Raw genomic sequence first — 27033 nt, 5'->3', positions numbered from 1 at the left:
TGGAGGCGTTTGCAAAATGATTGGTGCAAGACACTGCTGTACCTATATACCTGATAATAGTGTGAAAATTAAAACTATGCTTGCTAATCTAACAAAAGAAAGTGCAGATTTGAAGGAATTGAAAGAACCAGGAGTGTGGGAGAAGGTTGGAAAGGGACTTGCTTCAGTGGGACATTGGATTGGGGGAATTTGGAATGGAATATTATTGAAAATAATAGAAGGAATATTAATAGTAATAATTTGTGTATTTGGGATTTGGGGAATAAAAAGGGGAATAATAATGATTATGGAAAGAATTAAAAGAAGAAAGGAGGAGAAAATTATGAAAAGAATGGCAGAAGAATACAAAGCGCAAACTAGGGGTACTAAAAGGAAAAGGGAACTGACAGAATTTTAATGGAATAAAATTTGTGGGCTAGATTTGTGTGATGACAATTAGTCATCAGAGGAGGGATTGATGAAGCAGAAAATGAAGGTTTTGGTTTATTAACGCTTAAACGTAGTGCTGAAATAATCATGTGTGACTTTAACCGAACTAATTAAGATTGTACGGGGACAAAATGTGCCCTTAGAGTAGTTTGCCAACATTTATATGCGTGCTTTATATAACGTGGTGTATTAGAATTGCACTAATCCGACATAATCATAAACGTATGCTACGATTTGCTTGTTTGAAATGCTTTAGCTTAGCATTACTTTAGCGGAGGCTTTGGCCTAGTGGCCTGGTCTCACGGTTTAGATGTTCGTATTTTTCCAATGTGCTATTAAACGTGTATTTCTGCTTGAAGCTGTACTTTTCCACAGAAACTGTTCACATGCTTATCTTAAAGTTTCGTGCCAGCATGGCATATTTTCTCTTTAATTCAAGGTCGACTTGCAGGTGCGGACAATGGAGGCTCTGAAAGGGAGCTAATTGAGAGACAATGTTGCGATTTGCGTACCCATCTCCAAGGATAATGTATGCTTAAGTAAAAGCTTGAGAACTGTCGTTTTTGATTGGTCAATTTGAAGCTAACCTATGAACCCTCCAATGGAGACCCTACTGGACTTGAACTGTTGCCTATAAAAACCAGGTGCACGAGAAGAAATTAGCGCCATTACCAGCTCGATACCCGCCATTTTGCAGACTTCGTAGCTATTATGGCCCACTTTGCTGCGACGCCATTTTGAGAGACTTTGATGCTTTCTCTAATCGAGAGAAAGAGACTTTAATGATTCTTGCCCTAGAGACTTTAACTTTGATTTGCCCCTTTGCATGAAGTAGTAGTTTTACCTTGCCGTCGTGAGGCAATTGTCCCGTTCACCCCTGCCCCTTTGCCCAGTCCCATGCCGATCGAAACAGTGCCCATGCTGACCGAGAAACGATACCTGTGAGACGAAGATTTCATTGATTGCTGATCGGAATTGGTAATTATGAAAGGAAATTGTAAAATTGCATTGTGTTCCTTTTAGGTAACCAACTGCTGATTTTGATAAGGACCCTAGCTAGGAGTTTTCTAAATTTATGTTGCTAAATTGTTTTTGCATGAAGTCCCACATGCTGATTCTAATTTGAGGTTAGATGAGGATTCCACATGTTGCACGATGCAATTTGAGATCTTGTTATGCTGACTAAATGTACGCAATTAGCCCATTACAGATTATCGTATTAGTGCTTTGCATTGCCATTATCGAATGCCTTGTGATTCAAATGCTACATAGATTACACTTGTTTCGACGTTATGGACAGCTATTAATGTTCATTTATGTTTATCATTTGGTGTTGAGACACATCTATATCGTGCTAGCTTTGTTAATATAGGGAAATAAATTCACTAACTTTGCAATAAACTGGTGTGGTTATTCCTGACTGAAAGGTCAGGGTTCGCCGAAATGTATTCTGGATTAATCATTAAGTGTTATGTTGATCAAGGTATTGCTTATGTTCGTTATTGATTATTGATTTTAGGAAATTGATCGATTAAGAGTACAGAGAGTTCCCACTTAGTCAAAAGATTCATCGGCCTAAAGAGCGTCCGAACACAGGTAAATTGTTACCACGTTCCGCTCTATCACTATACCATTCTTAATTGACTTTTGAACAGCGGTATTCTACTTCCTTTCAATAAAAATTGCCCCGGAGTTTCAAAGCAAATAGCTCAATGATAACTCACAGAGGGGCATATTTATGAAGACTTTGCATCACCTTTACACCAGGCAAGGGCGATGCAAAGGCAACGCAAAACCTACGTTGGATTTATCAAGTCCTACCAGGCCGCCTTGTGTGGCCCTGCGTGACTTTATATATTCAGAGTAACACAATGCAGGGCAAATTGCTGCATTGTGTTACTCTTTCCCAGGGAGGCATTCCATGGGTGGAGCGTGGGTGTTCCCATGCATCCACCCATGGATTTTGGTGTATTCCTAGATTTATAAACACTGGTAAAACAGGAAATATGTCAAAATGCTATACCTCCCTAAGTGAAGTGTAACAAGGAGAAATATCTTTATTTCTCCTCATTTTAACTCTTTTTAAAGAAAAAAGCTTCAGCTGATTTTTATGTGCAGGAAGATGTCCCTTCTTGCACAAAACATTCCTCTCTGCAGAGGCACCCTTGCACCAGCCAGCCAAAAGGGTGCCAGCAAAAAGGAAAGGACAGGAATGTGTCCTAATATGTTATATACGGTGCATTCCTGTCCTTTCCCTTTCATGCAGCACAGCGCATTAAGGGCCATATTTATACTTTTTGACGCACAACTGCGCCAACGCAGTTGTGCGTCAAAAATTTTAACGCCGGCTAACGCCATTCCAAAGCGCCATGCGGGCACCTTATTTATGGAATGTCGTTAGCTGGCGCAGCTGACTGGTGTGCGTCAAAAAAAATTACCCACACCAGGCAGCGCCGGCGTAGGGGAAAATGGAGCTTGGGCGTCAAAAAATGGGGCAAGTCAGGTCTGTGGCAAAATATTGGCCTCAACCCGATTTGCGCCATTTTTTTTTACTCCCAACCCCCATTGAAATGACTCCTGTCTTAGCACAGACAGGAGTCATGCCCCCTTGCCCAATGGCCATGCCCAGGGGACTTATGTCCCCTGGGCATGGTCATTGGGCATAGTGGCATGTAGGGGGGCACAAATCAGGCCCCCCTATGTCACAAAAAAATAAAAAAATAAATACTTACCTGAACTTACCTTAAGTTCCCTGGGATGGGTCCCTCCATCCTTGGGCGTCCTCCTGGGGTGGGCAAGGGTGGCAGGGGGTGTCCCTGGAGGACATGGGAGGGCACCTCTGGGCTCCTTCCGAGCCCACAGGTCCCTTAACGCCTGCCCTGACCAGGCGTTAAAAAATGATGCAAAACCAGCTGGACGTAATTTTTTTGGACCAGCCCACTCCTGTGCGTCATTTTTGCACGGGAGTTTAAATAAGGCGCACATGCCTTGGAGTAATTTTTTAGATGGGAACGCCTACCTTGCATATCATTAACGCAAGGTAGGTGTCCACGCTAAAAAATGACGCAAACTCCAAGATCTTTGGCGCTAGACGGGTCTAACGCCAAAGTATAAATATGGAGTTAGCTTTGCGTCAGATTTGCGTAAAAAAAAACGACGCAATTCCGGCGCAAACAGAGTATAAATATGCCACTAAGGTGGCCTACGTGAGTTAAGACCCTAAGTATTCCTCAAAGCCTACTGTGATCAAACCAATCAAAACTTCTAGAGAAATAGAGTTTAGGAAGCCCACACATCTACCTTTACTTATTTCATTTAAAAAACACAATACAATGCTGGAGAAGCTACATTCCAGGTAATAATAAAAAGTAACATCAAACATTAAATATGATAAGAACAGCAGCTATGAAATATAAAGGATAAGGCAAGGAAATTCCTCTTCAATTTCTATTTAAATTAGGTTTAGGCACTTTGGGCCTATTTATGTTTTTTGCGGCAAAACTGCGCAAATGCAGTTTTGCGGCAAAATCCTTATTGCCAGCTAGCGCCATTCCATAGCAGCACCTGTGCGCCCTATCGATAGAACAGCGCACGTCGGCACTAAGGATAGGCTAGTGTCTAAAAGAAAGATGCTAGCGGGGGATGGCGGTAGGGTAAAAGGCGCTAGTGGGTCAGAAATGACACTAGGCTGGTTAGCGGCAATAAATATGTCATTTCTTGCCCAATACCACTCAAAAATTACTCCTGTCTTAGTAAAAACAGGATTAATGCCCACCACCCCAATGGCCAGCACAGGGGACATGGCCCTAAGACCCAGTGCCAGGCAATAAAAGTATAATAAATATAAAAATTTAAAATAAATTAATAAACAATTAAAATACTTACACTTACTTACCCATCCTGTAGTGTCCCTCTAGTGTGGGTGGGGGTGTTCCTGGGGCTTTAGGAGGGGACATGTGGACCCATTGTATAGTTACGTTTTTATTTTTTTAAATAAAAGTGCCATCTGGGGCCAAACTTGAGACCCCCTGCATGGCACAGGGTACAATGGCCATACCCAGGGGACACTAGTCCTGTGTGCTGGCCAATTGGGTGGTTGGCATGACTCCTGTCTTTTATAAGACAGAAGTCATGTGGTATGGGTGGTTTTTCATCAGAAAATGACGCTAGGCTGGTTGAAAGTACTTTTTTTTGCCTCTAACCAGCCTAACGTCATTTTTTGGTACAAAGCCCCCATCTCCCATACCACCACTCCCACCCTGCTAACGTCATATTTTTTACCCTAGCCCACCTTTTGTGCCGGCTTATGCCATTCCATAATAATGGCGCACAGCTGGCGCTCAGGAATGGTGCAAGCTAGTGCTAAACTTTTTAATGCAAAACTGCATTAGTGCGGTTTTGCATCAAAAAGTATAAAAATGCCCCAAAGTGCTTGGCAGAGGGGTCACTCCTCATAAAGGTGACGGATATCCTGTCTGCCAAACTATAACTCCGATCCCATTATATCCTATAGAATTTATATTTCAGCAGACAGGATGTCTGTCACCATTGTGACGGAGTAACCCCTCTATCAAACTCTAAATCCGGCCCTCAGTACTGGAATACTTCATGAGGCTGGTGGGGTTCCAAAAGTGCATTAAATGTGCTACTCGCAAGACAAAAAATAAACGCAACCTCAGATAAAGAATGAAGAGCAAAAGGAGCCCAGCAGAAATTCATCTTTGGTTGGGGTTTGGGAGAAGGGGAAAGCCAGGATGACTTCACCTAGAACCAGTGCTTAATTTGTAAATAAAAACGTGCCTGTGCCCGAAGCCCTCCTCTTAAACACGCAGTTGCTGCAGTTAAATGTGCGAGCACGCACAGAATACTGAGGCAGCATAATCCTGAAACCAGCTCAGGCCTCTTTCATCCATTTACGGCCACTCCCTGCCCCTTCAGCTCATTCTTGCAGCTTTATGCTTTCTGTCTTTGTGACGCTTTTTCATTTTTCTCTTCCTCCGTCTTTCCCATATGTGTCTTTTGCTTGCAGCTGATGCTGGAGGCAGAAGAATAAGCGCCGGCCCTCAAAAATAAGTGCCGGTACTCAGCACCAGAAACAATAAACACAAATTAAGCACTGCATAGAACATCTAATATCACACTGGTTGATAATTGTGAAGGTTAAGCAGTGTTTTCATGTCGGAGGTAATATTATTCTTCCAGCTCTTGAGAAGTTAAATATAGCTACATGGGTCGTACGTGACTAGGTAATCCCATTAATTTGCAAAATTAGTCATACAATCCATTATCCCAATTATTACATTCATATTTCCCATGATTTATCACGTGTTATACAAATGAGTCAGACACATTTCAGAATTCTAATTTTGGATATTTTGTGCCACAGTTAAAACAGGACAGTTTGAGAAAAAATCGGACATAATATGGGATAGTAAATTTACCTATTTGTCACTTTGTTATGCTTTAAAATATCCGATGACAATTGTCACCACAGATTAAAGCCAAACAATAATGGTCGCATCAAAAAGTGATCAGAGTAATTTTCGATCAATTATGGCATATTTCTCTTGAAACCACCGGAAATCCCCCAAATAATGCAAGCTGTAATTTAAGTAATTTTTCATCATAGTGTTTGTTTTCTCCTATTATATCTCTATTCCTTATACAGACATTAAATTTGATGGGTTTTCTTTCTAAACGTGTACTATGAGTAGCAGTAATAAAACTATAAAACTTGCTCAGTCTTATTAATATTAATCGCTAGTCTTAAAATATATTAAATACTAGACAAATTCTTTACAGAAATAATTTATTGTAATCACTTTTGAAGTGCAAATCAATGGCGGTATTCAGGCATGTTTCCTCTATTGCACAGAGCGTTTTTCCAGAGCAGCTGAGAGACTGACCTGTGAAGTCTCTCAGGAAAGCTGTGTTGGAGATTAAAAGTAATTTCAAAACTAATTTATTGAAATATAGGCTCATAATGGTTTAATAAATGAAGCGAATTTCCCTTGCCAGAAGAATGTTTCAAACAAATATTAACTAAGCTACGTGAAAACGTGAATAATAGAAGATTCACGTGACTCTTATTTCCAGTGGTGGCTGGCAACTCCGAAAGTTGTAAAGTGGCTGTGTACATGGGGCTGCATAGTAAAATAAAAAGGCGTTTACCTCAGATGCAATAGAGGACACGTCCTCCTCGCTCTAGTTCTCTTCTATGCCGAGACTCCAGCATGGGGCCCAGCCAACTCTCCTAACCATTCCTGGCACTGCTCCCATGCATTTAACCAGCATGAGAGAAGTGCCATGATTGGAGGGAGCGGACTCCCTCTGCACTTCTGCGGGCACGGGAGGCTTGTGCTTGCTCTCAACCTAGGTTGAGAGGTTTACAGTGTGCATGTCTGGCTGTCCGTTGCAAGTCAGCCAGCCAAAGAGACATGCACACTTTAAACTAGTGCGCACGCAGCCCACCACTCATTCCTGTTGCTGCCACTCAGCAGGCCCTGCCCGTTCTGACACTTGGTTCAGGACGGAGTGATGAAAAACGTTATCACCATTTTATTTTTCATCTGTGGGCCATTTTAGTTGGTGTGACAACACTCCTCTGCTCAATTTGTGTATGTCTACCTCCTACAGGCATTTTATATGCCTTGCTTGGTTTCAATGGTATTTTTCACCTTTTACTATTCTTATCCATATGTCTGTACAGTCAGAAGTATCAATCGTACATTGCATTCAAACTTAATATGGTTAAACTAGTAAGAGAAAGGCTTGGTTGCATGGGTGATTCTTTAACAAGATTTATGCATTACCTCATTGCATTCATATTGGTATAATTTTGCTTTAACATTTGCATTCCAAGACAAGTGTAAACATTTGCAGTAACTTACTTCGGCAATAATGTTTGAGGTACTGAGTGGGCGAAACAGTCATTATTAATTTGGGTGCAAAATATCTCTGGCAACAGTCAAATCTTTCATCCAGATTAGAAAGTTTTGGTAGCTCTTTACTAAAATCAAATGATCTTATGAAGAAGATTTTACTGTTTATGTACAGGGCCCAATTCAAAAAGCTTCGAATCACTACATTTAGTAGTAGGATCCTGCAATCCCTGTATAAAAATCCCTGTAAAAATATGTCTTCAATTTCCTTATTATAGGCAAATTGTGGCCTACCTAGTCATCTGTAAAAAAGAAATAACAGCTGCACAACTATGATAACTCATTACAAATGAGTTCTGATGTCACAATGTCTGCTGCCAGCAGCCAGTTGAGTGTATAATTAAGCACATCATACAAGGAGTTAGATATTAATTGCAAACATTTTTTAAAGAAAATCATAATCGGTTCAATGTTTTTTTTAAGAAAGTGCAGTTCCTGGAAATGTGTAGAAACATACAGAGAGAGTCTGTCTTTTCTATACTTATATATTTATATCAGTACTTACATAGAGCAAATCTAGTTAGGAAGCAACTGACTGCTGAGCAATAGGCAAGATCCCAGGGAAGGTATTCAAGATCATTTAAAAATAGGTAATACAACCCCAGGGAGAACCACAAAAATCCCTAAATAAACATGTGCTTATCTCCCTGGCAGTTAGCACAACAGCAGTCAGACTTAACTTAGAGGCAATGTGTAAAATATTTATGCAGCACTCAAACAATAAAAAGGGGAAAACAAAGCACAAGTAAAATCCCACACCAATTTAGAAAAAATAGAGTTAATTTAAATAATTTAAATGACACTTAAATGATAGTAGCAGTTATGAGTTTGTAAAGTTTATAGTGAAAATAGTGACAAAAAGCATAAAGTGCCAATTGCAGTTATCTGGTCATGCTGGACAGGGTCAAGTCATAAGTTCAGCCTGACTGGTGATGCAGTGCAGATTGGAAACAGACATAAGTTTGTCCCACTGAAGAGTTTGCCTTCTTTGAGTCCATGTTCATGTGGGGAGCTGCAGCAGAGCTTTGCCCGGTGGTTGACCTAAGAAGATCATTGTTGGTGCAATACCAGGTCAGTCATTAAGGACGGTTGCAGTTTTGCACAAAGAATCAGTCATCACTGGTGCTTTGCTTTGGTTTGGCAGAATGCAGCCCACATAGAAAGAGGAAAAAAACTAGACAAAATAAAGATATTAATCCTCCTTACACCTTCCCTGGAATGGCCTTCCGTTTTGCCCAATTCTCAGGTTTGCAGACCCTTGTAAATCTGGGAATATGTCAAACCCCATGGGAGTTGATTGGGAAAACCTACCGCAATGCACCTGGAACACCCACCTGATACAATATAAGGCAACGCAGCAACGTGTGCTTTGGTGCCTTACACCATATCTACGCGGCGATGAAAAGCCAAGCTGAGTGGATTTGCATGGCCTCATAGATATGGGTCTGCACTTTGTGCCCCAGAGCGTCATAAAAAGTGATGCACCAGTGGTGCCAGGGGCTTGTAAATAAGTCCCCAAGGTCACTTTGCAGATCAGATAGCCTAGTCACTACTCCTCAGTTTTACGAGTCAAAATCCTTCAACAGGAATGGCTGGAAGATGGTGTAAGCGGGGCTTCTTGAGGCATTGAAAGGGACCTGAGAACATTCAATATAAATCATAAACTTCCACCTGCAGTTGGCCACATGAAGATTTAACTATGCCTCACTGTCATGACTGGCTATCCAAAGTATATGTCACAAGACATTTTGGGGGTCATTCCTACCCTGGCGGGGTGACGGAGGAAGCACCGCCAACAGGCTGGCGGTGCTTCCGGGGGCATTCTGACCGCGGCGGTAAAGCCGCGGTCAGAAAAGGGAAGCTGCCGGTTTCCCGCCGGCTTCCCGCTGCCCCAGGGAATCCTCCACGGCGGCGCTGTAAGCAGCACCACCATGGGGATTCCGACCCCCTTCCCGCCAGCCTGGTTCTGACGGTTTTCACCGTCAGAACCTGGCTGGCGGGAACGGGTGTCGTGGGGCCCCTGGGGGCCCCTGCAGTGCCCATGCCACTGGTATGGGCACTGCAGGGGCCCCCTAACATGGCCCCACATAGATTTTCAGTGTCTGCGTGGCAGACACTGAAAATCGCGACGGGTGCAACTGCACCCGTCGCACCCCTTCCACTCAGCCGGCTCCATTCGGAGCCGGCATCCTCGTGGAAGGGGGTTTCCCGCTGGGCGGGCGGGCGGCATTCTGGCTGTCGCCCGCCAGCCCAGCGGGAAACTCAGAATGACCGCCGGGGTCTTTTGACCGCGGTACGGTCTTCTGGCTGTTCCCGCTTGGCGGGCGGCAGTTGAGCCCCTTTGGCTGTAATGTAAATGCCCTTCCAAAATGAATGGCCAGGAATGAGGGACTGATTGACTCATTAAATAGGCAATCTCTCTTATGTCCTTTTGGTGGTATCCTGAATTGGCAGCCATAAAATATGGCAACATGAAATGTATGGCCTTCGTAGAGGACTGAAGAGAGGCAAGCACCAAGAAATAGAGACCATCAAAATAGGTTGCAGGGATCCAGGCATCTTAAAGCTTATGACAGCTCAAAAACAGATATTTTTTAAGTGGGGCATCTAGATAGTTCTTGAGGCATCCCCAAAGTACCCAGCACCAATAAAAGAATCTGGTGACATAAGTAAGATGGGTCACAATAACATCAAATCATTGAATTTAATTGTGCTAAGAAGCACATAGGAGGCATCTAATAAACTTAAGTAGATAAAATCAATGTCTATTTCCAGCATTAGGACGGGGACATGATTAGGTGGTCCCAGAGTCACATTTACTGATGAGATCCAGGCTACTGTATTTGAAGATTGAAGATGGCTACCAGAGTCACAGATGGCACACGGTGAGAAGCCACAGCTGAAAGAGGCACTCCCCACTAGGAGCTACAAGAACGTACTCCTCTTTTTGTTTTGTAATTTAGTAGGGGCCAAAAAAAAATAACATCTGACTCCGACCTGTTATTCTAGTTAAAATTATTTTTTAACATTTGTTTGCAAGAAACTTGGGTAAATATAAACGTTGGACTACCAGGTTTCACTTCTTATACTAAGCCTGCAAAAAAAATTTGTCAGATCACGGTAGACTGTCAGGAGGCTTAGCAAGGAATATTGATACAAAAATAAATTGCAGTTGTTCAGTAATTGAGATTGGGCCCAGCTATTTCTTTGGAACTTCGTCGATATTGTATCACTCAGGAAATTGTATCACTCCGGAAAACATGTGCTCTTCCTTCAAAGACAGTAGGGGTAGTGTTCATTTTTGGGCTAGCTTGTATGAGCACGGGCAAGTTAATCTTAATGGACGATTTCACGTAGACATAGCAGCGCGAGCTGCTTGTAAGGCTGGAAGTGGATTAAGGGGAATATTTATACTTTTTAGTGTAAAACTGCACTTATGCAGTTTTGCACCAAAAAGTTTAGCACCGGCTTGTGTCATTCATGAGCACCAGCTGGGTGCCATATTTATGGAATGGCGCAAGCCGGTGCAATCGGAGGGCTAGCGTAAAAAAAATGACGCTAGCCAGGTGGGGCTGGCGGTATGGGAAAAGGGGTTTTTGCACTAAAAAATGATGTTAGTCTGGTTAGAGTAAAAGAGATGACTCTAACCAGCCTAGCGTCACTTTCTGACGCAAAACCATCCATACAACATGACTCCTGTCTTAGAAAAAGACAGGAGTATGCCCACCACCTCAATGGCCAGCACAGGGGACCAGTGTCCCTTGGGCATCGCCATTGCACCATGGGCCATGCAGTGGGCCCCATGTTGGGCCCCCAGATGGCAATATACTTTAAAAAATATATATACTTACCTATACTTATTTACCGGGGATGGTGTCCCCATCCTCCGGTGTCCCTCTGGTGTGGGTTGGGGTGTTCCTGGGGCTTGAGGAGGGCACCTGTGGACCCATACCATGGTGTTTAACCATGGAAATGGGTCACAGGTCTCTTAAGTCTGGTCTGACCCAGGTGTTAATTAATGGTGCAAAGCAAGCTTTGCACCATTATTTAGCCCCTCCTTCCACCCGTGCATCATTTTAGCACGGGGGATAAATATGGGGCTATGGGATTACCACCATTTTTTAGATGGGAACACCATCCTTGCATCTCATTGACGCAAGGTAGGTTCATGCATCTAAAAAATGGTGCAAACTCCAATATTTTGACGTTAAACATGTCTTACGTCAAAATATAAATATCGAGTTAGTTTTGCTCTGAATTTGCGTTTAAAAAAAAAGACACAAATTTGGGGCAAATGGGGTATAAATATGCCCCTCAATATTTTGTACTATACCTTTGTCTTCACTTGTCATTCAAAAATGACCACCTTTTTCCTAATTGTATCCCAGACCAAAAGTGATCACCATTGCCAGACATTTTCATAGAACCAGGAGCATTCCTACAAAGAACAGTATCAGGTAATTTCCTCAGCTGATGATGATTATAAAGTGTGTATAATTAAATGGAATTTTTCAGTGTAAGCCGGGTTCGACTAATTGAAGTGTTGGTCAGGAGATTATTTACTGAGTGACATGATGCAGCAAACCAAGGATAATTCTGTAATCAGTACATGGACATCTATTGTCACTTCATTAGTAAAATACTGTCAAACAGACCGATCTCGAAGGGGATTTTAAAGCCCACCTCAGACAAATGCATATAATTGTCATATGGATTAGTCATGGGACACAGACAAATTAAGATCACAAAAGAAAGGAATGCCAAAATTACAGAACAAAATGGAGAAACAGTATCAGGTGATGAGCATAGATCATTATTACCAAATTAAAGTGAGAAAACAGTGCAAATTGTTGGAAAGTAAAATCAGATTTTGAAATTAAAAGACCATGTCATATTTGTAAATGGGATAGTACCAAAGACAGCTTTGCATTTTGGAAACTTATTTATCAACTGGATGGCCCTTCCCAGGAATCAATGGCATTGATTAAGAAACTTGTGAAAAATATGTATTGCAATTTTACTATACAGAAGAAAAAATACGCACAGCAGCAATTAATTATGAACAGTTACACAGAGTGACGGAGAATAACAAAGAGCCACTGGGCCAGGAAAAAAGGAGCAACCGAGGTTAGTGCAACCCATTCCTTGGGAAAAATCTGCTATAATGAAAACCATGGCTTACATAAAAAGCAACAGGGCACCAGGTCCTACCGGTACCCCTTTGGCAGTATTTAAACAAGAAGCAGGGCTATGGGGAGATGCCCTACTGTTAGAAATGAGGTTTCTGGTTGGCTAGGATATGCACATAAGCCAGGTAGAATCTACCACTCTAGTCAGGACAAGTACATTAGACACCAAAGAAAACCTGAGCAATCAGGCTTATCATCAGAGGCAATGTGTAAAGCATTTGTGCAACACACTCACAACAGTCACACAATAAATACACCACAAAAGAGACTCTACACAGGATTATATAAAACAATATTGTATATTTTTCTTATACTGCAGACCAAAACAACATTATTCATAAATACTGTGCATATCAGACCAATACTGAAGTTGTACCTGTTGTCAAGATCTTTAGAGACCCTAAAACAACATACTTTAGAAAACATCAGGCGTGAAACGCAATGGTCAAACATCTCAAGTATCCCCATAAGCGCATCAGTGACAATAAGCTCATATGAGCACCTGACCTATGCACTCCTATTAGCAGGGTTACGGTAGTCTTGTGCCGGGTTGGAAAAGGTGTCTCACTCGTATAACATAGCAGGAGTAACTGTGCGTGTACTACAAGTGAATCAGTAAGATGAGTGCTATCCTCAATCTGAGTGTTAGAAATGGGGTTTCTGGTTGGCAGTCAGTTTGTACTCAGTCCAAGCAGGGATCCTCACTCTAGTCAGGGAATTGAAGATACGCACTTAGATGACTCCTGCTCACCCCCTTGGTATCTTTGCACAAGCAGCCAAGCTTATCTCAAAGGCAATGTGCTAAGGATTTGTTCAAAAAAACAAAGTAATACAATGCAATGCTTCTCCAGCCGCGATGCAGGTGATATGTCGATTTCCCAGCCTCGTTGCAGGTGGTGCATCTATTTCAGCCACGAGGTGGGTGGCACGTTGTTTTTCAGCCGCGTTGCAAGTGGTGCATCAAAGTTTTCCCTGCACAGTTTCATTTGCGTGGATTTCAGTCCTTATTCTACCAGTTTCACCTTTCAAGGGCCCTTGAACTGGATAGGGCACCATTTGGCAGGTCAGGAGTTTCAGCATAGAGTCCAGTTGCTGGCAGAGGAAGTCTTTGATGGCTCTCAGACTTCAAAACAGGAGACAACCTCAGCCCAAGCTTTTGGAGACACTTCTCAAGTAGGAATATATCACAAAGTCCAGTCTCTGTCCTCCTTCAGGCAGAAGCAGCAACTGCAGGCCAACCCAGCAAAGCACAGTCACATGCAAAGGGGCATTACTTCTCCTCTAGCTCTTCAGCTCTTCTCCTTGGCAGAGGTTCCTCTTGATTCCAAAAGTAGTCTGAAAATTTGAGGTTTTGGGTCCACTACCTATACCCCTTTCTGCCTTTGATGTAGACAGACAGCAAAGGAAAGTCTCTGTTGTTTACAAGATCCTGCCTTGCCGAGGCCTGGTCCCAGACACACACCAGGGGGTTGGAGACTGCATTGTGTGAGGGCAAGCACAGCCCATTCAGGTCTAAGTGACCACTCCTCCCTCCACTCTAACACTGATGGCCCATCAGGATATGCAGACCATACCCCAGCTCCCTTTGTGTCACTGCCTAGTAGAGATTCACAAACAGCCCAACTGTCAGTCTGACCCAGGCAGGGAATACACAAGCAGGAAGAGTCACAAAATGGTTTAAAAAAGGAAATGTCCACTTTATAAAAGTGACATTTACAACTGAGAATTAAAAAAAGCAACTTTACCAAAATGTGTATTTTATAATTGTGAGTTCAGAGACACCAAACCCCAAATTTCTATCTGCTCTCAAAGGGAAACTCCACTTAAAAGATATTTAAAGGCAGCCTCCATGTTAACCTATGGGAGAGCTAGGCCTTGCAACAGTGAAAACTGAATTTGGAAGTATTTCGCTGTTAGGACATGTAAAATGCATCAGTACATATCCCACCTTTAACATACACAGCACCCTGCCCAAGGGGCTACCTAGGACCCAACTTAGGGGTGCCTTACATGCATAAAAAGGGAAGGTTTGGGCCTGGCAAGGGGGTACACTTGCCATGTCGAATTGGCAGTTTATAACTGCAGACACTGCAGTGGCAGGTTTGATTCATGTTTACAGGGTTACTAATGTTGATGGCACAACCAGTGCTGAAGGCCCTCTAGTAGAATTTGATTTACAGGCCCTGGGCACCTCTAATGCACTTTACTAAGGATTTTCTAGTAAATCATATGTGGCAATCACGGAGAAGCCAATTACACATATATTTTACACAAGTAGCACTTGCACTTTAGAACTGAATAGCAGTGGCAAAGTGCCCAGAATAACAAAAACAGCAAAAGCAGAGTCCAGCACACATCAATAACCTGGGAAACAGAGGCAAAAAGTTAGGGGAGAACATGCCAAGGTTGCTGAGTCTAACACTTATATTCCAAAATGTCTTTGTTCTATGGTTTGACTTCAAAGGTACCCTTTCAAGTGTAACACGGCCCCTTTCAACCCAGCCTTCACTCCAGACAACAGTAAGGGGCAAATCAGCTCTATTGACATGTAAGGTGTGTACGCCCTCTTCCTGTCCCAGCCCTGGAAGACTATCAGTATGCAGATGGATGGAAATGCCGCTCCTGTCACACCGAGCCCTTCCAGTGTTGTGACTGTCTGTGAAGTATGCACAAAGTGTAGCTGTCACTCTGCCCTAGACATTGATTGACACCAGGCTGCAAAGCACTTAGAGTTATAAGCACAGAGAAATGCCTACTTTCTAAAAGTGGCATTTCTAAAATTGTAATGTAAAATCCAACTATACCCGTAAGCAGGGCTTCTCACTACCATTCTACACGTACCAAACATGACAAAGCTACTCCTTTCAGGTCAGAAATTACCTCTTAAAAATATAAGGGCATTTCCAATGCTAACCTATGAGAGAATTAGCACTCACAGTATTGAAAAATGAAATGGGCTGTTTGCTGCTACTAGGACATGTAAAACATAAAAGTACATGTCCTATCTCTTGCATACATAGCACACTGCCCATAGGGCTACCTGGGGCCTACCGTAGGGGTGACTTAGGTTACTTAGGTGTCATAAAAGGAGAGTTTATGCCTTGACAAGTAGTTGGAAATGGCAAGTCAAGGTGGCAGTAAACTGTGCACATAGGCACTGCAGTGACAGGGCTGAGGCAGGTTTGAAAGGCTACTTCTGTGGGTGGCACAATCTGTGCTGCAGGCCGACTAGTAGCTCTTTACAAGGGACTTACAGGTAGCTTAAGTATGCCAAACAGGTATAAGCCAATTATGGCAAGTTATAGGGGAGAGAGGACATGCACTTTAACACTGATTAAAAGTGGTAAAGGGTCCAGAGTCCTAAAGCCAACAAAAAATTGTCAGAATAATAGGAGGATGAAGGCAAAAAGTTTAGGGATAACCCTGCAGAAAGGGCAATCTCCAATACCTACTGAAACTTTATAATGGAGTTGTGGGTTCCAATACAATCAAAGAGATTTAAAGAGGTTACGTTGTATACCCAGTACATAAAAGGGCACAACAGATAAACCAGAACATTATTAAACAATTGTCCTGCTAGACACTGAAGCCAAAGTCTTTGCAAAAGTATTGTTGGCTGATCTAGAAACCTGACATTAGCAGTGTTACCCTTCTCTCAAACTGGCCCATCAGGGACCACTGGACAGCCGGTCACCCAAGCCCAGTCACAGATCACACAGAGCTTCCCCCATCAGGAACCAACACTACAGCACCAACCCAGCGTCCCCAAACCTCTGTCCCCAGGACACGTCAATCAGCAGTGTGCCCACCTTTACAGGGACCCCAGGCCACACCTCACACACTAGACAATCAGGGACCTGGGGTCAGCGGCAGTGGGCACACGGTTCAGGGGACAGAGGCACAGGCCAGCAGGGACACTGGGAGGCCTGCAGTGCACCGGGGGAGGACAGGGCCAGGGAACCGACTCTCCAGGAGGTACTCGCCGAGATCCTGGGAGCCTACCAACATTCCCAGGACACGATTGGCCAGATCATAGACAACGTGCAGGAGAACAGGCGGCTGTAGGAGGGACAGTATGAGGGGATCAGGGAGGACTTGCAGGCCATCATCAACACCCTGATATCCATAGCAGGGGTGCTGGCAGACATGGCCGACATAATGAGGGAGGCAGTGTCACACCAGCAGGCCCCTACCTCTAGCCAGTCATCTGAACAGCCCTCCACTTCCACTGCCGCTAGTGGCCAGGACGCCCGCCACAAGACCAACAGGCCACCAGCACCCTTCTCCCTGCAGAAGGTGAACCACCCCGCAAACGTTCCCTGCAAACCAGACAGAAGCCAGAGACACTTGCCAAGACCATCGCCAGGAAACAAGACTCTTCTGATTGTCCCCCTTGTATCCCACTCAGTCACCTTGTCCACTTTGAACTGCCATTGCTCCCCTTCCTATGTCCCCATGGACAATGCACCTGTGTTACAAACAGACTGGAACAATACCCTGGACTTTCCTCCATCATCACCCCATCCCATTGCACTTTCCCCCTATATATTAGCACTACAATAAACACCCTTGTATAAAAATCGACTTTGAGTATTTCATGTATGTCAAATATGTATTGATTGAAACAGCTACAACCATTGCAAATGAACTGTACATGCAATGAGCATAGAATTAATGACCTGTAGCTTGCTTTTGTGAACACACCAGGAGAATTTGTCAAATCACCAACATCTGCAAAATGAATATCCAGAGGGAACAGTAAGTGGGCAAAGAAGTGGGAAATACCAGCATGCCAATGCCACACGAAATACAACCAAAGTCATAGAAATGTAAAGTTGCACTGTCTCACCTGTGTGTCATTGGAAGTACACCTGTTCATTCTGGCAGGGGGGCACTAATGCAATAGGTGTTCCATCAATTGCACCAATTATATTAGGGATATGTCCTATTGCATAAAATCCGGCCTCCACTGTGGCCAAATCCTCAACCTGGGGGAATGCAATGTAGCTGCAGATGTGTTTTATCAGGGCAGACAACACTCTTGTTAGCATATTTTGGAACATTGGCTGAAACATTCCTGCTGCCAAGCCCAGTGTCACTTGGAAAGAACCAGTTGTCAGGAAATGGAGAACTGATAGCACTTGCAAAAGGCGGGGAATCCCAGTGGGGTGACGGATAGCAAATATCATGTCAGGCTCCAATTGGGCACATAGCTTTGTGATTGTGGCCCTATCCAGTCTATAGATGAGTATTATGTGCCTGTCCTCCAGTGTAGCCAAGTCCACCAGGAGTCTGTACACGGGGGTATGTCTCCATCTCCTGTTCATCCGCAGCGGTAGGTATCTAAGGGACAAAAGAGTGAGGAGCCTTTCACAAACTGGACAGTGGAGCCACAACAGCAGTCCACAATGTGCAAACCACAGGCACTCACGCAAACCACATTCATTTGCAGACACAACAACATCCACTATTTCCACTGTCTCCCCCTCCTCCTCCTCCACCTCCCACCCAGTAATGACCACACTCACGCCTGCATGCACTACACAATAACCACTACCAGCATCATCATCACACCAAGCTGATAACACACCTCACTGGCAGACACCTCCACAAGCTCCAAGCACACGTCCCCTGTGTCCTCTCCCACCGTGTCTGTCCCCCACTCCTAAAGTACACAAACGCAAGCACTCAGACACCCAACAGCCATCTACCTCACAACAGCATACAGCCCATGCACCTGCACCCAAATCCAGCAGACAAACACCTCCAAGAACCACTCCCTCATCCTCCACTCCCATTACTCCTCCCTCTTCCCACCCCAACATCCCTAAAAAGCTTTTCCTTTCCCAGATTGACCTCTTCCCTACCCCTTCCCCCATCCTGCATGTATGGGCAGGGTAGCAAGGACCCAACAAAGCACCTCAGGCAAACAGTCTACCGGCCCAGTGGTAGCACCACCTACTGGTGGTGGAAAGGATTCCAGGCCAACAATACTGAAGGGGAAGGAGCCTGCACCAGCCACAAAAAAGGGGTAGGAGCCTGCACCAGCCACAAAGAAGGGGATGGAGACTGCACCAGCCACAAAGAAGGGGAAGGAACTTGCACCAGCAGCTGTCACAGAAACCCCACTGCCAGCCGTGGTTGTGCTGCCATCAGAGAGTGCAGGGGCTGAGCAGGAGCCTCCCCCAACCACCACCACAGTGCAGCCATCGGATGGCGCATGGGCTGTGCAGGAGCCTCCCCCAACCACCACCACAGTGCATCCATCAGAGGGTGCAGGGGCTGAGCAGGAGCCTCCCACAACCACCACCACAGTGAAGCCATCAGAGGGTGCAGGGGCTGAGCAGGAGCCTCCCACAACCACCACCACAGTGCAGCCGTCACTGCCGGCGGACGCCATATAGTCCAGCCTCCAAGCGCTGCTGTGCGGCCTGCCCCCTCCAGAAACCAGTGGGCAAGTCACCCACTTGAGGGACTGTGGCCTTGCACTCCCCAGGACCAAGCGCAGGGCAGGTTGCCCCCTCCAGAACCAGTGGGCATGTCACCCACTTGAGAGACTGTGGCCTTGCACTCCACAGGACCAAGCGTAGGGCATGCTGTCCCCTCCAGAACGTGTGGGCATGTCACCCACTCGAGAGACCGTGGCCTTGCACTCACCAGGACCAAGCACAGGGCATGTTGCCCCCTCCAGAACCAGTGGGCAAGTCACCCACTCGAGAGTCTGTGGCCTTGCACTCCCCAGGACCAAGCGTAGGGCATGCTGCCCCCTCCAGAACCAGTGGGCATGTCACCCACTTGAGAGACTGTGGCCTTGCACTCCCCAGGACCAAGCACAGGGCATGCTGCCCCCTCCAGAACCTGTGGGCATGTCACCCACTCGAGAGACAGTGGCCTTGCACTCCCCAGGACCAAGCACAGGGCATGTTGCCCCCTCCAGAACCAGTGGACAAGTCACCCAATCGAGAGACTGTGGCCTTGCACTCCCCGGGACAAAGCACAGGGCATGTTGCCCACTCCAGAACCAGTGATCTTGTTTCTTGTGAGGTGCCCCCCCCACCTGAGGTGCCTGCCTATTTGCCAACTGATGCCCTTGCAGTGTTCTCTCTGCATTGGGGCAGGATTCAAGTGGGGCCTTGGACTTTGCTCTGTGGCCATGTGGGCCCTGTAAACTATGGACTGGACAGAGTCCCTTTTTTGTACATTTGTAAATATCTGTTGCATTGCCAAATCGACTTATTAATTTTGATGTAGATCTAATTACAATCACTTTTGTAAATTCCTGTTGTCCTTGCATTATTCTGCTGATTATTGGGGAAATTGTTTTTGCTATCTAGCCAGTTGTGTGTATGGTGTGTGTGTGACGGGTGTGTGTGGTGTGTGTGTTTGTGTGTCACTCTCTTTTTCCTCCCCTCCTCCCTTGTGTTCTAGGTGGCTGTACTCACCATGGTTGTCTTCGCCAGCGTTGGTGTTCCATGTGGAGCATGACATAGAAGATCATCGGGAAAACTTGCAGTTCAGGTTCCATGGCGGCGTGGTTCTTCCCTGTGTCTCCAATGGTGAGTTCTTTTACTTTTGTGCTCTGTTTCTGCCAGGCTTTTGATGGCGTTGGCACTGCCCCGGAAAAGGTGGCGGTTTCCTGTGTCAAAATACGGTGGGCAGTACTTTGTCTTCTGCCTGGCTGTAGGTGGCTACCGCTGTGGTGACTGTTGTGTCCGCCCTGTTTGTTGGTGTGGTACATTGGCTGTCTATCGGAGATATCAACGCCATGGTCATAATTTGGCAGTAATTACTGCCTGCCTGTTGGCGGTATTACTACCACTTTATCACCCTTTGCCAGGGTCGTAATGAGGGCCTAAGTATTTCCCTCTAACTTGGGATCACACCATCTTATCTTATCTTAGAGAGCGCATAGCTATCATAAGGCTTCCCAAGACTGTGAGTCAAAAATTTACACCTGCCAATCCGCAATTAGTTCAGAGTTAGTTAGGGTAGAGCCAGGTTCTTAGACATTTTCTAAATTTGGCTTCATTTAGCTCAGTCCTCAGAGTGGTTGGTAATGTATTCTACAGTTTGGAAGAAAGATAAGAAAAAGATCTCCCACCCAGATGGCCTTCTGAATGCGAGGAACTGATAGAAGATACATGTTGGAGGATGCTAAGTTCCTGCTCAGAGTGTAGGCTGTCACAAGGGCACTAATCATGCGAGGACCTTTCCTATTTATTGCCCCTTGAGTCATACATAGAATTTCCATTACTTCAGTATGCTGACAATACTGCATTTTCAGATGTAACCGAAATCGGGCTACGTAGGACACTTAGGGCCTCACTCTGAGGCCGGCGGGCGGCGGTCGCCGCCCGCCTTGCGGGAACCGCCATATGGCCGCTCCGCGGTCGAAAGACCGCGGAGGCCATTCTGGCTTTCCCGCTGGGCTGGCGGGTGACCGCCAGAAGGCCGCCCGCCAGCCCAGCAGGCAACCCCTTCCCACGAGGAAGCCGGCTCCGAATGGAGCCGGCGGAGTGGGAAGGGTGCGGCGGGTGCAGTTGCACCCGTTGCGAATCTCAGTGTCTGCTAAGCAGACACTGAAATTCTTTGTGGGGCCCTCTTACGGGGGCCCCTGCAGTGCCCATGACCATGCATGGGCACTGCAGGGGCCCCTGCATGGGCACTGCAGGGGCCCCACGACACCCCATACCGCCATCCTGTTCCTGGCAGCCGAACCGCCAGGAACAGGATGGCGGTATGGGGTGTCGGAATCCCCATGGCGGCGCAGCAAGCTGCGCCGCCATGGAGTATTCCTTAGGGCAGCGGAAAACCAGCGGGAGACCGCCGGTTTTCCCTTTCTGACCGCGGCCAAACCGCCGCGGTCAGAATGCCCTTGAAAGCACCGCCAGCCTGTTGGCGGTGCCCTCGTGGTCGTTGACCCTGGCGGTCAATGACCGCCAGGGTCAGAATGACCCCCTTAATGATCTTCTTCACTACAATTCAGCAACTGATTTGAAATTGAATATGACAAAGACAATGATAATTACATTTGGTTCTGTGAAATATTTGTCTGTTGTTTGGGTGACCAAAAGATCCAGACGACTGAAGCTTATGCTTATGTTGGAATCTGGAATCTAGGTTAACTCAAAACTTATGTTAAAAAATCAACTGAAAGCCATGAAATGCAGAGCACAGTTACTGCAGCATCAATAAATGTCAATAAGCAGTAGGCTTCATATCCATACTAGAAAGTGTGCTGCAGATTTTCAGAGCTAAACTAGACCCAGCCTTTATTTTTAGTGCTCCTACTTGGGGCACTAAATTGTGGGACAAATACAATCAGATGCAATCATGAAGGTCTTTGGTTTACCTAGGAGCACACCTGTTATCCCACTTCAGTTGGAGTTTGGAATGACCAACCTTTCCACATCTGCTAATGCTCAATTTGTTAAGTGTTGTTATCTCCTGAGCAATGCACCAGTGAGCTCTTTAAACCATGCATATGGAAAGAGCAGCAAGCCAATTCAAAAATTTACAGAAATAATGGTTTTATAAATCTGAAAACTCTTCTAGCTGAACAGCAGTTAAACAATTTCTGGGACAGACAGATAGATTATCAGCAATTCAAACTAAGAATGAAGCAAGCATCCAGAGCTTGATCTTTCACTGAAAGTATTGTTAGTTGAAAAAAATAGCTCTAGCTGACCTCCTCTTGCCACAATTCCAGAGACCTATCCCATAGCTTTACCCAGTCCTGCATATGAAACAATCCTTACAAATACAATATACTCAGATTCAGGTTTCAATTTATACCTTTGAAAACAACTGCATTGTAGAGATTCTTGCACTGGTGAACCAATTGCAGAGTATCTGAACAATATCCCAATTCTCTTCCCCATTTTATCTGTATATGCCCATGTATCATGACTCTTAAGTGACAACTTTTATGCCTTTGTTTTATCGAGCTTGGAATAAGGACAGGGGAGGCTGCAATGTCAGCTTGTTTGCAGTGCACAGACCCACAGCTATTGGCCAGGTAAATACGATTCTTGGAGAGGGCATTCACCATATTGCAGATAAGCATGTATTTGGTTGCCCTTTTGTCTGTTGATTAATGCATATTGAAAGCCTTGTCTTCCATATTGTACATAGTACTTTTTGCAGACTGAGGGCTTTGATCAATCGGCCCAGGAAGAATGTTTATTGTCTATTGTTATATTAAGGCATTTTAATATAAATATTGTAGTTATTTAATCATCTGTAGAAGTTGATACATTCTCTTCTGTATTATGAAGGTAATTGACTTACTGAGGGACAGAAGTTTAAGTAGCTCTGGTGGACCCATAGTCCCACCTCCCACTGACCTAGCAATGGTTAGCTGTCAGACCAAAACCAGATGAAATCAATGGCCCTATCAATTGTGCCTTTATGTAATTCCTTTTTGGCAAAATAAGGGATAATTTCACAAACTTACATAAGGAAGTTGCATCAGAAATTAAGGATGCCAAACAGGATATGTCAAAGACGGTGTACATAGTGCCCACCTTGGAAACCTGCAGCAATGCCAGGGTCAAGGAGCTGGACACTTACGAATGTAAATGTCTGGAACTTAAGGATCAGAACACCGAGTTACAGGTACATCTCAAAGATTTGGAGAACCGTTCTCATCGCTCCAATATCAGGATCATCGGTGTCTCCCTCCTAGCTGACTTAGGGGACCTAGAAGGGTGTGTTATCTGACTGTTTCGCTATATCCTCCTGGACCTGGAGGGGAAAGACATCATACTAGATTGCACCCACAGAGTGAGGAGTCAGCCCACTGCCTCTCACTCCACTCAGGATATCCTCATCTGTGTCCAACACTGCAGCCAGAAAGAGACAATCATGGTAGCAGCTCATGACCACTCCCTGATCCTATTTGAAGGAAACAAGATTTGGTTGTACCAACACTTGTCACCACTCATGCTCCTGTGCTTCCATTTGCTCAAACCCACCATCATGTTTCTCTGTGTTGAAGGCATCAAATACAAATGGTGCCACCCATTTTTCCTTATCTTCGTACAAGACATAGAAACACACTCAATCGAATCTGTGGCCCAGGCCAGGAAGATTCAGGCATGGCTGGCACCAGGGAGGAGGGAGGAGGTCTGCCTGACCGCAGGAGTTGCAGATGCAGCACAACAGGACAAGGAGCATTCCTCGGGCCCTCTACCAGACTCTGACAGAAACTGACATCAGACAAGAGTCTACAATAATGCTCCACTCTCCTCCAACAGCTGCAGGACCAGGAATGAGAAATGTCAAATGACTATGTTGACCAGGGGCTGAGCACCCCATTGGTATTTTTACATCCTGGGAGCTGGGCCTCAGGCCTTACCAAACATTCCACTAGTGGTGGTGTCCAGGATGAGATAATCTGCCTGACAACAGGACACAAGCCCCGACATGGCAGTATATATGCCCCAGTGGTGGGAGAAAGCAACGTCTTGGTTTTAACCCCTTTTGGACCTACTCTCCCTTACACACCTTAATTCTCCACCTCTCTGAAATTCCCACACCTAGTCGGGGCAGGGGCACACCATGGGCTGGATCACCTCCTTTCACCTTCCCACAGGCCAATCTCTATACAGCACAGGGCATGTGCTTAAAATACTCAGTCCTAACATACGTGGCCTCAATGCACCTCCAAAGCGCCTTGCACTCCTGTCCCTGATTCATGCCTCTGAATGCAACATTGGTGTTCAACAGGGGACACACCTTCTGAAGAGGGATTGGGGAAAGTTGAAATCCTGTTGGTTCGACCACCAGTACTTCTCTTCAGGTCCAAGCAAGAGAGAAGGAGTGGCGATCCTGCTGGCTACTAAATTCAAAGGCCTAGTCACCTGCACACAAGCAGAGGTACCCAGGTGACTTCTCTCTGTACATATCTCACTATGCTCCTACACTTTCAAATTAGCCACTCTCTGTGCACCAATCCCTGGGGCTCATGGCTTCAACCCTGAGCACTGAGCTGGGAGTCGGGAGGAAATTTTAGTCTTGAGGCCCATACTGATCTATATAGATCGGCCCATAGAGTGGGACATACTAGGGCCTTCTCGCAAGAAGGAATGGACTGGAAAACCCGAAGCAGGGTTTAATAACGCATGTCACTCACAGCACACTATTGACAGATGCTTTACCTTTTTCTCTGCCGCACAGCAGACATATGCCCATATCAACTACTCCCTTGTCTCCCAGCTGGTCATGACAACCGATGAGCAGGTGAAGAATGGCATCTTAGCATTTTCAGACCACTTTCCCATTACTATCTCCTTCTTGATCCTGGGATTGACCATCCCATGCCAACCCTGGCACCTTAATAATTTACTTTTCACATACCATGTCACAGTGAAAGAATTTGGAGAACCCTTGCAAAACATTCTCAATGATAATGGCACCCTGGACACTCCTAGGCCCATATTTATACTTTTTGATGCAAACCTGCGTTAGCGCAGGTGTGCGTCATAAAGTATAGCGCCGGCTATCGCCATTCGAGGACGCAAGCCGGTGCGCCATATTTAAGGAATGGCGCAAGCCGGCGCTAAGGCCCGGTTAGCATCAAAATACATGATGCTAACCAGGTAGGGGAGGCGTAGGGAAGACTGGAGGTTGTGCGGGAAAGAATGAAGCTAGTCAGGTTAGAGTAAAGAAAAGACTCTACCCTGACTAGTAAAGACAAGAGTCATGCCTCTAGCCCAATGGCCATGCCCAGGGGACTTATGTCCCCTGGGCATGCCATGTAGGGGAGCCCAAATTAGGCCCCCCTATGGCACTTTGCAAAAAAAATAAAAATACTTACCTGGACTTACCTGGGATGGGTCCCCCCATCCATAGATGTCCTCCAGGTGTGGGTGTGGGTGGGTGGGGGTGTCCCTGGGGGCAGGGAAGGGCACATGGCAGGTCTCTAACCATGGAAAAAGTCCCACAGGTCCCATAACGCGTGCCCTGGCCCAGGCGTTAAATAATGGTGCTAAGCAGACCTAGCACCATTATTTTAGGCCCTCCTTCTCCCGTGCGTGATTTTTGCACAGTAAGATAAATAAGGCACTGGGGCCTTTGAGTCATTTTTGCCCTGGAACACCTACCTTGCATCTCATTGACGCAAGGTAGTTTCACGGAGGCAAAAAATTACTTTAACTCCAATATTTTGACGCTAGACATGTTTGGCTTCAAAATCGAAATATGGAGTTAAGTTTGCTCTGTATTTGCGTAAAAAAATGTCAAACTGTTTTGACGCACATTCGGCGCAAACAGAGTATAAATATGCCCCCAAGTGTCTCCTACACCTCTTAGATAAGGCATCTTGTTCCTATTTACCTGTGGTCCTTCTATCTATTGAAGCAGAAAAGGCATTTGACAGAGTCCACTGGCCCCTTTCTCTGGTGTGTCTTTGCTGCAGTTGGTCTTGGGAAATGCTTTCGGAAATGGGTGTGATGCAGCTACTCTAGGCTAGTCACTAGGGTGCAAATCAATGACCTAACCTCAAAGGCATTTGCAATTTCTAGGGGCCCCCAACAGGGTTGCGCCTCTTTCTTCTCCTGTTTGCCCAACATATGGAGCTCTCTGACGAAAGGATACGGAAAAATGGGTAGACGCAGGAATACCTATTATCTGTCAAGACCATAAACTAGTGCTCCACAATGATGAAGTCATGATAGCACTCAAGCATCCATCCACCTCTCCGCCAACCCTCATGGATGAGCTGGACCAGTTTGGCTATGGGTCAGGCTTTAGGGTTAATATACAGAAATCGCACATTCTTACCCCACCGACACAGGCTCCAGTTGGATTATCAGTTCCCCTTTACTTTGGCAAAACACTGTGGGGGTCATTCTGAGTTTGGCTGGCGGCGGGCGCCGCCAGCCAAACGGGAACCGCCAGAATACCGCTGCGCGGTCAAAGGACCGCCGCGGTTATTCTGAGTTTCCCGCTGGGCGGGCGAGCGACCGCCAGAAGGCCACCCACCCGCCCAGCGGGAAACCCCTTCCCACGAGGAAGCCGGCTCCGAATGGAGCCTGCGGAGTGGGAAGGGTGCGACGGGTGCAGTTGCACCCGTCGCGATTTTCAGTGTCTGCTATGCAGACACTGAAAATATTAGTGGGGCCATGTTAGGGGGCCCCAGCAGTGCCCATGCCATTGGTATGGGCACTGCAGGGGCCCCCAGGGGCCCCATGACACCCGTTACCGCCAGCCAGGTTCTGGCGGTCAAAACCGACAGAACCAGGCTGGCGGTAAGGGGGTCGGAATCCCCATGGCGGCGCTGCCTGCAGCGCCACCATGGAGGATTCCCCAGGGCAGCGGAAAACCGGCGGGACACCGCCGGTTTTCCGTTTCTGACCGCGGTTGTACCGCTGCGGTCAGAATGCCCATGGGAGCACCGCCAGCCTGTTGGCGGTGCTCCCGCGGTCGTTGGCCCTGGCGGTCCATGACCGTCAGGGTCAGAATGACCCCCT

At 45.9% G+C, this 27033-nt stretch overlaps 1 protein-coding gene across 2 annotated transcripts in view; it reads left to right on the top strand.

Moving 5' to 3' along the window:
* PTPRD (protein tyrosine phosphatase receptor type D) overlaps window positions 1–27033 on the top strand; it is a 3982777-nt gene that overhangs the window by 1231286 nt on the left and 2724458 nt on the right. The window lies entirely within an intron of this gene.

Source organism: Pleurodeles waltl, chromosome 1_1 (genome assembly GCF_031143425.1).
Source record: "Pleurodeles waltl isolate 20211129_DDA chromosome 1_1, aPleWal1.hap1.20221129, whole genome shotgun sequence".
Taxonomy (NCBI): domain Eukaryota; kingdom Metazoa; phylum Chordata; class Amphibia; order Caudata; family Salamandridae; genus Pleurodeles; species Pleurodeles waltl.
Note: the sequence above shows the minus strand (reverse complement) of the source record. Positions and strands in the feature narration are given on the sequence as shown.